The sequence below is a fragment of the Herpailurus yagouaroundi genome, unplaced genomic scaffold (genome assembly GCF_014898765.1).
Source record: "Herpailurus yagouaroundi ecotype Mexico unplaced genomic scaffold, PumYag 77, whole genome shotgun sequence".
NCBI classification, from domain to species: Eukaryota; Metazoa; Chordata; class Mammalia; order Carnivora; family Felidae; genus Herpailurus; species Herpailurus yagouaroundi.
Window position 1 is genome coordinate 8741247 of NW_024412388.1, and position 14074 is coordinate 8755320.

Genomic DNA, 14074 nt, shown 5'->3' on the forward strand with positions numbered 1-14074 from the left:
GCTCCAGGCTCTGAGCTGGCAGCGCAGAGCCCGACGAAGGGCGCGAACTCACGAACCCTGAGATCGTGACCTGAGCTGAAGTCAGACGCCCAACCAACTGAGCCACCCAGTCTCCCCAAAAGTGTTTTTTTTTTAATTATTGTTGTGATAGGGGCGCTCACTCAGTTGAGCATCCGAGACTTTGGTTCAGGTCACGATCTCCTGGTTCGTGAGTTCGAGCCCTGCGTCGGGCTCTGTGCTGACAGCTCGGAGCCTGGCGCCTGCTTGGGATTCTGTGTCTCCCTCTCTCTCTGCCCCTCCCCCCGCTCATGCTCTGTGTCTCTCCCCAAAAGTAAAAGAAACAGAGAGCAATTGCTGGGTCATAAGATCATCCTGCATTTAACTTTTCGAGGAACCACCAAGTTTTCGCACATCACCTTTCACATTCCCCCCAACAGTGTGCAGGGTTCCAGCTCCTCCACATCCTTACCCACCCTCGTCATTCTCCTTTATTATTATTATTATCGCCATCCTCGTAGGCGCGAGGTGAATTAAGTTGGTTTTAATAAGGTGATTTCTGACAGAGTCTTTTTTTTTTTTCTGAGCGTAAAGGTTTTCCTCCCTTTGTTGTGTTGATTCTTGTATTCCACAAGAGGAAAGGGAGATGGGGTCTGGGGCGCTTTTCTGGGTCCTACCTCCCCTCCCTCTTTTGTGTTGGGAAATAAGGAAGCCCGCGGCATCTGCTGGCAGGCAGGGGAGACAGGCAGGGGTGAGGCTGGGAGCCCAAGCGGAGGGTCAGCCTTGGTGGGGAGTGGGCAGAGGAAGGGGCAGGGATGGGCAGGCTGGTAGATCCGGAGGAGGGAAGGCGGGGGCTTCCGCTGGCTCAGTGAGATCCCCGGCGTGGTCAGTGTCAGAGTGAGAGTCAGGAAGGGGACCTTGGAGGCGGCACTGGGAGAACGTTTAAAAGGCACTGCAACACCTGCTCCCACCTCACCCCCTCCCAGCGGTCCCTACGGAGCCCCCCACCCTGCACCCGGCCCCCTCCCTCCCTCACCATCACCCTCCCTGCAGCTGGGAGCTTCCTGCACCCCCACTCCTTAGGAATGCCTCTGTCCAGGGGCGCCTGGGTGGTTCAGTCGGTTAAGCGTCCGACTCTGGATTTCGGCTCGGGTCATGTTCTCGCGGTTTGTGAGTTCAAGCCCCACATCGGGCTCTGCGCTGACCGTGCAGAGCCTGCTTGGAATTCGCTCTCTCCCCTCTCTCTCTGACCCTACCACGCTTGCTTTCTCTCTCTCTCTCAAAATAAATAAACTTAAAAAAAAAAAAGGAAAGAAAGAAATTCCTCTGTCCAAGGCCACCGACCTCCCCACCATGGCACCCACTTTGCCGTCCCCGCCTTACTTGACCTCTGGTGGATGCTTACCATAGCTGCCCTCCACTTCTGTGCAGCCCCAGCTCCTGGTTTTCCTGTGGCTTCCTGGGGACATCCTAATCCCCTTCACACGTTCCTGCAGCATCCACCCCTCCTTTATGCCACCACCCCCCCCAAGGACCCACCTAGACTTCTTCCCTCTCCTCACTTTCCTCTTTCCCAGGTCTTCCTCCCTCCACACCCCCATGCTGGCCACCTGAAAGTCTTCTCTGCCTTTAATGCTCAGCTTCCTAATTCACCTGCCCCAGACTCCTTGTCTCTACAGTCACCACATTAGCCAGAATGGTTGTCCCACAGTGGTTCTCTGCCTCACCTGCATCAGAGTCACCTGGGGGACTTGTGCAATCCCGGCCTGCAGGGCCCCACCCCCAGGGTTTGAGATCCAGTAGGTCTGGGGAGGGACCCAAGAGTTTGGGTCTCTGGCGGGTACCCAGGTGATACTGACATGCTGGTCTGGGGACCACGTGGAAGGAACTACTGCCTTAAATCATTCATCTGATCATGTTGGTCTCTTGTAAAACTCCTGGGTGCCTCGCCATTGCCCCCAAGGTGAATGCCAGCTCCCATCTTGGCACTGAAGGCCATCTGGTCACTCACCCTCTCTGCACTGCCTAGAACACCCTCACCGCCCTAGGGGTGCCTAGATGTCAGCGAACATTCTGTTATCAGTGCTTACCACTCACACTTAGCCTCCCCATCACATACAGGCTCACTGAGGATGAAATGTCGAGGGTACCTCTCTATCCTTGCAGCCCAGCACAGGATTTAACACGGTGCTCAGGAAATTGTCGTTGAGGGGCGCCTGGGTGACTCAGGTGGTTAAGCGTCCGACTTCGGCTCAGGTCATGATCTCACGGTTCGTGAATTTGAGCCCCAGTCCGGCTCTGTGCTAACAGCTCAGATCCTGGATCCTGCTTCAGATTCTGTCTGCCTTTCTCTCTGCCCCTCTGCTGCTTGTGCTCTTTCTCTCTCTCTCAAATATAAATAAACATTAAAAAAATTTTCTTTAAAGAACGTTGTTGAGGGGCGCCTGGGTGGCGCAGTCGGTTAAGCGTCGACTTCAGCCAGGTCACGATCTCGCGGTCCGGGAGTTCGAGCCCCGCGTCGGGCTCTGGGCTGATGGCTCAGAGCCTGGAGCCTGTTTCCGATTCTGTGTCTCCCTCTCTCTCTGCCCCTCCCCGGTTCATGCTCTCTCTCTGTCTCAAAAATAAATAAAAACGTTGAAAAAAAAATTAAAAAAAAAAAGAACGTTGTTGAATGAATGAAGATAAATATTTTCAAGTTTTATTTTATTTTTATTATTTTACTTAAGTACAAAAGAAATTTTTACTTGGAGTCGAAATTTATAAAAGATTTTTTCTGGTTGCACCAAAGCGTAAATCCTGACAATCTGGCCTTCGCTCTGCCCCCTGGTGGTAGTCTCAGTCCCCGCAGGAAAACGAATACGTTGTTTAAGGCATTTCCGGGAACCGGGGCGTGACGACATAGGTTCATTTGCATACCCAAGAGGCATTGCACAGCGGGCAATTTCCGACTTAGAAATGACGAGATTTTCCTTTTGTGGTTGAATTCTTTTTCCCCAAGAATAAGGCCGCTCCCACAGAATTGTCTGGGAGAACGACGAAAATCACTGGCTCTTTCGAGCAGAGAATCACCATCACTGAATTCGGGGTAACAGTTACCCGAGGAATGTGTGCGGGCGTCTCGGAAGCATACTCTGGTTTCTCTTCAGATCGCATAAATCTTTCGCCTTTTACTAAAGATTTCCGTGGAGAGGAACAATTCTGAGTTTTTAACCAATTTTTTGAGGCCTTGCGCTTGCAAGGCTACTGATGGTGTTTAAAAATAGATCAATTTGCTTTAGCTTTTCTTTTTATTACGCGTGCGCGTTTTGCTGGGGAGGTATGGCTATAATTTCCCGATTACTTGTTTTTTTATGTTTCCGTGGTTTTTTTTTTTTGTTTAATTTTTGTGATTTGTAATGTTTTTTTTTTCTTTATCCAGTTGCTCTACGTTTCCGTCTTTTCTGACGCTCCCAGCGGGGCGGGGCGCCCACCTGCTGATCTCCCGTGCGGGCCCAGGCCGGGCCTGCCAGGGCAGCGCTCAGCTACGGAAAACTAGAACCTTCTCGCAAGGTTTCCTGGTCTGCGGGCTTCCGAACGTTCACAGGCTGGAAACCACCAAACCCAGACTTGTTCTCGGTTTCTGGCCTCGCGCGCGGAGGTGGGCGCAGAAGATTGCTGAATAAAGAACATCTGGTTAGCCTGATCCGGCCCAGACTTCGATAACTTTTTTTTTTTTTTTTAAATGACTCTTGGGCATATCTGTGCAGTCACACACACCTTTCGAGGCAAGGCCCGGCACCTGACTGTAAGCTTTTTAAAAGAACCTTAAACAATTGAAGCAATATTGGCTGCGTTTTCTTTTCTTTCCCTTTTTAAGCTTATTTATTTTTTGAGAGAGAGCGTGCGTGCAGGCGAGGGGCAGAGAGAGCGAGAGGGAGGGAGAGCATCCCAAGCAGGCCCCGCGCTGTCATCGCGGAGCCCTACTCAGGGCTGGAACTCCTGAACCCTGAGATCATGACCTGAGCCGAAACCCAGAGTCGGTCGCTTAGCCCAGTGAGCCATGCAGGTGCCCTGGCTGCTATTTCTATGACATATTTAAAAGTATTGCTGTTGGGTTTGTTTTGTTTTTTTTCCTGATGAGGTCATTAAAACTAAAGTCGGATCATTTGTGGAAAATTGGAGTGAGAAAGACCTTTGATGACGGTTATAATGGATTTGATAAAACTCACGAGGAGTGAATAACCACTTAGCTTTGTGATCCCGCCTAGGTGCAAGGTAGGCTGGGAAATGTAGTCTTTCCCCTGGGCAGCCATGAGCCCTGCTAATGTGAGACCCATGGAGGGAGAAAGTGAATAAATACTACGAAAGAAAACTAGCAGGGTGTGCACCCAGATCCCAAAGTTGCATCGCATCCATCCCGAAGTTCCTTCCTTGCATTTCTCCACCTCCCAGCCTCCTCCAGTGGCCAGCTCTCCCTTGCTTGTGACTGTGGGATAGCCACCTCCCAGGGTCCTTTTGATGTCCCTCTGTGTAGATGACCCCCACCCAGGCTCAGGGTGCCTGAGGCAATTGCCCTAAGTCCAGCCCTGCTCTGCTGGTACCACCATTTGTCACCAGGGAGACCCCTTGAACCCCCGACTCAGGATTGCCCCCCTGAACTCAGGAAACTCCTAGAACCTTCTGCCTGTCCATTTCATCTCTTAGAAACTCACAAATTGCTGAAACAAGAAAAGAAACATTTGAGAACCATACCCGTCCAGATGAATCAGAAAGTGCCGGACAGGGGTGCCTGGGCGGCTCAGTTGGTTAAGCATCCGACTACAGCTCAGGTTTGGGAGTTCGAGTCCCGCATCAGGCTCTCTGCTGTCAGCACAGAGCCTGCTTCGGCTCCTGTCCCCCTCGCTCTCTGCCCCTCTCCCACTGGTTTTCTCTCTCTCTCTCTCTCTCTTTCTCTCTAAATAAATAAACTAAAAAAGTGCCTACTGGGTATCTCAGATTCATTATAATATTAAAATCCCCCTCCAAATATTCATCCCAAACCCTATTAAAAGGAGCCTGCTTACCCCTGTTTAGGGAGTTCACAGTTTTAGAAAGTATTCCTCGAGGTCTCCTTATTTGCACAAGGAAAGTGACCCTGTGAGGCAGGCAACTCCACTCAGTGTGGTCTGGGTCTACAGCTCTCCAAGGAGCGGGCCCACGTTGGTCCAGTGACAGGTTCAAGCCCTGAGAGAGTCATTTTCCTTTCTTTCTCCCCAGCAAACCGTTCCTCACTTGGCAGCTCGGGTCAGTCAGCATTAAATGCTGGTGGCCGGTGCTGTCCCTGGGCTCCGAGGACAGGGTTTCTATCAAAAGCAGGGCTTTTAAACGTGTGTGTTGTTCACCCTGGGCAAGGAACCACCCAGTGTAATGAGCACCCAAGCACCCAGATTACAGTCTCCAAAGGCCGGTTCCTGGTCAACGGAAGCGGGCTCCTTGGAGAAATAGAGATTCCAGACAGGAGCCAGGAAATATACGCCCTCGCAGAGGTTCCCAAAAGCCCAAGGTGATATCAATGGGCCATCAAGAAGATTAATACATTCAAAGGATCAAAGCATCTCAAATATATTTAAATCTATGAGTTCATGAAAATACTAACACTCAACTGAGCTAACAGGTCACTGTGATGATTGATTTTTGTGTCAGAGAGCTGGTAAATTACTCTTTACACGTGTCTAGAAGGGTGTTTCTTTTCCTATATATATATATATATATTTTTTTTTTTTAACGTTTATTTATTTTTGAGAAACAGAGTGCGAGCGGGGGAGAAGCAGAGAGAGGGGGAGACAGAATCCGAAGCAGGCTCCAGGCTCTGAGCTGGCAGCACAGAGCCCAACATGGGGCTCGAACCCACGAACTGTGAGATCACGACCTGAGCTGAAATCTGATGCTTAACCAACTGAGCCACCCCGGCACCCCCTGGAAGGGTGTTTCTGGAAGAGGTTAGTGTTTGAATACCCGGTCTGAGTAGATTGTCCTTCCAAACGAGTGGGCCTCACCTAACCCATTGAGGGGGCTGAATAGAACACAAGGGAAGAGGAAGGGCGGGTTTGCTCTTTTTTTCTTAGAGCTGGGACATCCATCTTCTGCCATTGGACATGGGCTCCTGGTCTTGGCCCTAATTTCCACTTACACCAACGGCTTTCCTGGGTCTCCATCTGTAGGTGGCAGATCGTGGGACTTCCAGCCTCCATAATTCCGTGACCCGATTCCCATAATAAATCTCCTCTTACATCTATCTATTTATCTCCCATTTGGCCTACTTTGTGTATGCTAAACATGAGCCATCATTTTAAAGTTTTTTTTTTTTAAGTTTATTTTGAGAAAGAGAGCGTGTAAGCAGGGGAGGGGCTGAGAGAAAGGAGAGAGAGAGAGAGAGAGAGAGAGAGAGAGAGAGAGAATCCCAAGCAGGCTCCACACTGTCAGTGCAGAGCCCGATGTGGGGCTAGAACCCACGAACCGTGAGATCATGACCTGAGCCGAAACCGAGTGGGATGCCTAACCAACTGAGCCATCCAGGCGCCCCAATAATTTTCAAATTAAAAAAAAATTTTTTTTCAGGGACACCTGGGTGGCTCAGTCGGCTAAGCATCCGACTCTTAATTTCAGCTCAGGTCACGATCTCACAGTTTTGAGAGGTCAAGCCCCACATTGGGCTCTGCACTGGCTTCCAGCAAAGCCTGCTTGGGATTCTCCCTCTCTCTCTGCCCCTCCCCCACTCAGACTGGTGCCCACCCTCTCTCCCTCCCTCCCTCCCTCTCTCGGTGAATAAATAAACTTTAATAAATAAATTAATTTAAAAATTTTTTTAATTTTATTTTTAAGTAATCTCTACACCTAACGTGCAGCTCAAACTCACGACTCCAGGTCAAGAGTCACCTGCTCCACCGACTGAGCCATCCAGGCACCCCTAACTGTATTTTTAAAACAAATTTGCAACTGGTAACCTGTGCTTCTTCATTAATAGACCAAATATTGGGATCTAGTAGCAAGTTTAATGACTACCATAATTTCAAAGGCACAATGAGGGGTGCCTGGGTGGCTCAGTCGGTGAAGCGTCCGACTCTTGGTTTCCGCTCAGGTCATGATCTCACGGTTCGTGGGTTCAAACCCTGCGTCAGGCTCAGCGCTGACAGTGCAGAGCCTGCTTGGGATTTCTCTGTCTCCCTCTCTCTCTGCCCCTCCTCAACTCGCACAGTCTCTGTCTCTCTCAAGATAAATAAATAAACTTAAACAAAATTCAAAGGCGCAACAACCATGAGCGATTACTTCAAGATCTCTGCAACAACTATAACGGGGTCATGAATGCGTTCATTATCATCTGTGACAATGACGTAAGTGCCAAAGTTAACCATGGGAGGGAATGCTAAATTTCAGCCAGAGGATGGTGAAAATGAAACCTATCCAGGTTGGCAGGCCCTCTGAATTCTGCCTGCGGACCCGGGGTTAGGAGCTCTGACCTCCGTTCTTTTGCGTCCAGCTACTCAGTGCAAACCATCCGCTGTGTGGGTAGAAAGTTTTGAACTTATCAAAGCACGTTCACACACAGTCCTCTAGTTAAGTGGGACTTCCTGACCGTCTCCTGAAGTGGGAAGGTGCTATTAGACCCATTTTACAGGTGGGAACCTGGAGTCTAAACGCTTACCTCACTGATGGGAGGTTGTGCGATGATAATGACCGAGCTGGAGATGGAATCGGATCCCCCAACTCCCAGCCCGCTTCCGACTCTTTTATATCCAGCTCTCCCTTCCCCAGAAATGCTGCCTAATTACCTTGCGGCCAAGTTCTATTTTGAGAGAATCCACAGCCTTCCTCCTGGGCTCGCCCGCCTCTGTTTTGTCATATGTCGGGACACCCACACAGCGGTCCCATGGATTCCTATGGCGCTTGGGCAGCCAGGAGCGATGTGAGCAGAGTGGTAATGGCCCTGCCGATGGGAGGTTGTCAATCCTGCGAGGCGCTGGCGACCTCCCTTTGACCTTTGGCAAGGCATCCTCTTTCACTCTCAGTTTCTACTTCTGTAAAACAGGGTGATAAACTGTCCTCCCTTGGTTTCGGGGGAAGCCGTAAAGATTGGCTGCAATTATGACAGTAACGCGGGGAGAGGACGTGGAGTCCATGGGAGGGAGCGTCACCTGTGATGTTGTCATTGCCACGAGCTAGGTCTGAGAGCCACCCACCCTTGCCTTTAGAAGTCAAAGATCCGTGATGAGGGAAACAAAGGCAAGAGAAATGTAGCTTAAATTAAATCTCCTTACAGCCTGCAGCTCGCGGATAGACACCTGAAACGTGCAGAACGTGACCTTGCCCAAGGAACTCATGGCTGCCTTACTTCCTTGATGTTTTAGGTTTTTTTTTATTTAAAAAAAAAATTTTTTTTAACGCTTATTTATTTTTGAGACAGAGAGAGACAGAGCATGAACAGGGGAGGGGCAGAGAGAGAGGGAGACACAGAATCGGAAACAGGCCCCAGGCTCTGAGCAGTCAGCCCAGAGCCCCACGCGGGGCTCGAACTCATAGACCGTGAGATCGTGACCTGAGCCGAAGTCAGACGCTCAACCAACCGAGCCGCCCAAGCGCCCCGATGTTTTAGTTTTATTAAAGACTAAAAGTAACCCTATCTCACCAGTAGCTAGCCCCTCAAGGTCCTTGAAAACCTTGCTTTCAAATTCCTCAGAGGGTGCCTGGGTGGCTCAGTCCATTAAGCGTCCGACTTCAGCTCAGGTCGTGATCTCCCGGTTTGTGGGTTCGAGCCCCGCGTCGGGCTCTGTGCTGTCAGAGCCCGGAGCCCGCTTCAGATTCTGTGTCTCATTCTCTCTGCCCCTCCCCCACTTGTGCTCTGTGTCTCTCTCTGTCTCTCAAAAATAAACGTAAAAAAAAAATTCCTTAGAGACTTACACTATCTCCCTCCCTCCACAACCCTAAAAATATACAATCAGTCACTCCTCACAACCCCAGTGCAGCTCTTTCTGCCCACGGATCCTGTCCCTGTGCTTTAATAAAATCACCTTTTCACACCAAAGACGTCTCAAGAATTCCTTCTTAGCCGTTTTCTCAAGAACCCCATCACCATGGATCAATAAACCCCACCTCTCTTTACAGGATTCTACACTCTGGACAAACTGGAGTATTACTGTCCTCTTGCCTCCCGAAATGTCCCCACCCACGTCTGTATACTTACTCATGCTCTGCCCACGACCTGGAAAGTCCTGTCCCATGCCTTAGCCTGGTGGACACCCATCATCCCTCAGGTTCCAGCTTCCTCCAGGGAGCCACCCCTGATGCTCCAGCGGAGACGTTCAGTGTGCCAGCCCCACGCTCCCACTCTCTGATCGCAGTGTAATTGGCTTCTTATCTGTCTGTCTCCCCTTCATACTGTGCATCCCCTGAGGTCAGGGACTCTGTGTGGCCCCCTCCCTTTTCCGGGGCTCAGTGCCTTGTGGTCTCTGAGCTTCACTTGCCTCATCTGCAAAATGGGAATGAAACTTCCCCTGCAGGGCACACTGGACCCAGGAGCTTTGCTGCCAAGCATCTATTCTTCTCCTTCCTGATAAGAGTACCCCAAATTGCCTTTGAGAAACCACCTCTCTCCCAGTATCCTCTGTTCAGTGGCTGGAGATTGACCCCATCTCAGCTGAAGAGGTGGCCTGATTGGCCTAACCTAACGGACATATCCCTTGCAGCCTGGCCACAGCGATTGGCTGGGGGGTGGGTTGTCCATTGGGAGGTGAACCTCTGCACCGCGGGTGGGAACAGTGAGACTCAGACGCTGCTGACTTTGCTGGGAGGGCATCAGGCTTGGGATAACTGGGGTCATTTTGTTACCACAAAGGTAACTAGTCTGTGGATGAGAGCCAAGCTACAGGAAGCAGGGCTAAGAGCTGGGCCCTACTGATGTTACTTGAGTTCTTGATCAAACCATTCCTGAACTCCTGCTGGACTACTCTGTGAACCAATACTTTTCCTTCTGTTTAAACCACTTATAATTAAAGTTTTCTGTCACTCGCAACCCCAAACACAAGGATTAAATGCAGACAAATGCAATTCCACAAACATTCTTGGACCGTCTACCCCGTGCTAGTTTCTGGCCATCCTGAAACGAAAAGACAGGTAGCCACTGCCTCACAAAACTTAAGTACCAAGCACACAGTAGATGTTCATCAAATGTAATCTTTCCCGCTTTGCCACCCAAGGGCCAGATGCATGGCCTGCTAGAAGATTCACAGTGAATATTTACTGAACCCAAAGATACATCCAAAGCTTCCGTTGGCCAAAGTCCGGAGGAGAGGCTCCCGGGAACCCGGAGAGCCAGACCGCCGATAGCTTGTTTCAGGTAAAGCAGTTTGCTGAGCCGGTACCCAGCAGCCAAGATGACCCCACCGTCCCTGAGCCTCCTTTCTGCAGGGAGGGCTCCTGCGCCACAGCAAATGGCGTGATCCACCCGATGGCCAGACTCCGAACCAGGCTGCAGAAGCTCAGACCACTGCCGCTTCCTGTGGTGGGTGGGGGAGGGTAAAAACAAGACCCCCGAGCTGGAGGTTATCTTGTTCGTTTTGAAGCCAGGCATCCTTTAAGAATCCGACGCAAGGGGCACCTGGGTGGCTCAGTCGGTTAAGCATCTGACTTCAGCTCTGGTCAGGATCTTGCAGTTCACGAGTTCGAGCCCTGGGTCGGGTTCTATGGGCTCTGTGCTGACAGCTGGGAGCCTGGAGCCTGCTTCAGATTCTGTGTCTCCCTCTGTCTGCCCCTCCCCCACTCATGCTCTCTCTCTTTCTCTCTCTCTCTCTCTCTCCCTCTCAAAAATAAATAAAAACATTTTTTTTAATTAAAAAAAAAAAGAATCTGAGGAAAGTTACAGAACGTCTCAAGAAAGAAAAAAAAAGTGCATACATTTGGCCATTCTGGGGTCCTTGGATCCAACGAAGCCAGGTTACAGATTCTGAGCAACAAAACCTGTAAGGTTTCTTCTTCATCTAAGACCCTGTGAATCTCTGTTTCTTGGTTTGTTTTCGCCTCCCAAAAGTTCCATTCCTCCACTGCAAGAACATGCCTGTCTTAGTCTGTTTGGGCTCTTATAACAGGGTGCCAGGGACTGGGGGCTTAGAAAGGAGGACACCTGGGTGGCTCAGTCAGTCTGACTCTTGCTTTCGGCTCAGGTCATGATCTCACGGTTTGTGGGTTCAAGCCCCGCGTCGGGCTCTGCACTGACAGCACAGAGCCTGCTTGGGATTCCCTCTCCCTCTCTCTCTCTGCCCCTCCCCCCAAAATAAATAAACTTTAAAACAAAAAAAAAAATTTTTTTTAATAATAAATACATTTTTAAAAAGAAAGGGAATGCAAGCTGGTGCAGCCACTCTGGAAAACAGTATGGAGGTTCCTCAAAAAATTAAAAATAAAACTAGCCTACGACCCAGCAATTGCACTACTGGGTATTTATCCAAGGAATACACGTGTGCTGTTTCGAAGGGACACATGCACCCCCATGGTTATAGCAGTGCTATCGACAATAGCCAAAGTATGGAAAGAGCCCAAATGTCCATTGATGGATGAATGGATAAAGAAGATGTGGTTTATATAGACAATGGAGTATTGCTCGGCAATCAAAAAGAATGAGATCTCGCATTTACAACTACGTGGATGGAACTGGAGGCTATTATGCTAAGTGAAATTAGTCAGTCAGAGAAAGACAAAAATCATATGACTTCACTCATATGAAGACTTCAAGAGACAAAACAGATGAACATAAGGGAAGGGAAAAAAAGAATATAAAAACAGAGAGGGGGACAAATCATAGGAGACTCTTAAATATGGAGAACAAACTGAGGGTTACTGGAGGGGTTGTGGGAAGGGGGGTGGGCTAAATGGGTAACGGACAGTAAGGAATTTACTCCTGACATCATTGTTGCACTACATGCTAATTTGGATGTAAATTTAAAAATAAATAAAGTAGTAATAAATACATAATACATCTCTAAAAAAAAATTTTTTTTTTTTTTAAAGAAACAACAGGCAGGTGCTTCCCACAGTTCTGGGGGCTGGAAGTCCGGAATCGGGGACCAGCACGTGCGTTCTGGTGAGCACCCCTTCTGGGCTGTTAGACGCCTGTTGTGGCCTCACCCCACACACAGGCGAGGACAAGGGTGCTCTCTGCGTTCTCTCTTATTAGGGCAAGAATCCCATTTGGGAGGACTCCACCCTAATGACCTGGTCACCTCCCCCAGGGCTCCCTCTAAACACCATCACACTGGGGGTTAGGATTTCAACATGTGAATTTGGGGGACGGGGACACAGAGCAAAAGGTGGGCTGAGAGGAGGGGGGCTGTCAAGGTGTCATGGAGAGGACGTGACCTCCAGTGATCCGTGAGCTGGCCCCAGGCGATCAGAGGCTCCTCACCCCTTCCCTGGCCCTGGATGTGGGATCTGAGTGCCTTTCCTGCTCCCAGAGGCTGGTCCAAGGGGACAGCACTATGATGGTGACTGAGCGCGTCTGAACCCAGGTAAGACCTCTGTAGAAGCTTTAATGTGTGGCAGGCGGGTGCCGGGCTCCACTGGTCTTACAGCCCAAGACAAGCCTCTTAGAGTAAGTTCCCTTCTTACTCCACCTGCTGCCTACCCCCCTGGAGTGGCCTGCCTCATTCTTTGGTCTCTCCCCGATCTCTTGAACAGGGACCAGGTTCAGATGACTGCTAGGAAACTCCTAGGGGACTTGCAAATCAGCAGGGGCCCACGATGCAGGTCGGTTTTCAGGGAGCTAATACATGTCCATACTGAGCCCTCAGCTTTTGGGAAGTGCTAAGTAGCATGAAATTAAATTTCCCATTCCAGGTTTCCACCCCTGAGAAAGCAGCTTGGTAAGATTCCAAGGGGATCCTAACCTCCTCCCGCAGAGGCCCGCGAGGATGTCCCGTAAGCGACCCGCAGTGAGTGCTCGACGCGAGCTGTAATTCACAAGGAGTTTATTGAAATTCGGGTTGTTCAGTCAGTCTTTCCGGGGCAGCAGGTACATGGGTTTGTTTTTACCGTTTAGGAGCCTCTAATAGGCCGAGTTCCAAGCCAAACAGAGGGGCGGAACATTAAGTGTGGCTCTTGTCAAGCAGCTTCCACCTTTTTTTTTTTTTTTAATGTTTATTTACTTTTGAGAGAGAGTGCCAACAGGGGAGGGGCAGAGAGAGGGGGAGACACAGAATCTAAAACACGCTCCAGGCTCCGAGCTGTCAGCACAGAGCCCGACGCGGGGCGGGGCTCAAACACCAACTGTGAGATCACGACCTGAGCCAAAGTCGGACGCTTAATGGACTGAGCCACCCAGGCGCCCCAAGCAGCTTCTACTCTAACGAAACAACTGGAGGGCCCGTCACACCGTAAACCACATCCAGCTGCACCCCGTGAGACTCCTGCTTTCCTAAATGGGTAGGCCAGCCAATGACCCACGGCTGGACAAGGAAGGCACTTCTGAGCTCTGCACCATCCAGGGAAGGTGGGTGGAGCCAGGACAACTCATGGTAGAGGTGGAGATACAGGTTTCCTTCCCTCCCAGCATGCCATTGTGAGCGTCATTTTGCTGGTGGCGAGCAGACCAAGCTTCGCAGGGAGTCATGCTGCAGCACCCACAACGCTGTGCCCACGGCCTCCCAAGGCGGGCTGCCAGGCCTAGCTCAGTCCCTTTCTGGTCCTGGGCCCAGCCCCATTCTCCTCCCCACCAGGCAGGGTCATCAGATCCTACAACCACCACCACCACCAGGCAGAAGGCCATTGGGGCTGGCAAAACCCAGGACAGACAAATCTAGGCTGTTTAGGGCAGGTGGGGGAGAGGCACTGCAGCAGGGAAGGGGCCGGGCTGACGCTCCTCAATCCGCCCGCTCTGCCGGGTGACCTGGCGAACCAACACCCGCCCCCCCCAAGTGGATCGGCCTCTTCTCAAGAGGAGTATTAGGTGTGGGGGGGAATCAGCCATCCCCAAAGGGCTGGGCAGCCCATCTGCTTCAGACACTACCTGAAAGTCAGCTGATGGAGGAAGATACGCTGTCTCCAGAGGTTTCAAACCACACACAAACCGATCATG

General features: G+C 50.6%; 1 non-coding gene across 1 annotated transcript; it reads left to right on the top strand.

Moving 5' to 3' along the window:
• Window positions 1–3123: 3123 nt before the first annotated feature.
• LOC121027958 (U5 spliceosomal RNA) lies at window positions 3124–3239 on the top strand. Its single transcript, XR_005789019.1, has one exon. It is a non-coding gene; the product is annotated as a U5 spliceosomal RNA (small nuclear RNA).
• The last annotated feature ends 10835 nt before the right edge of the window (window positions 3240–14074 follow it).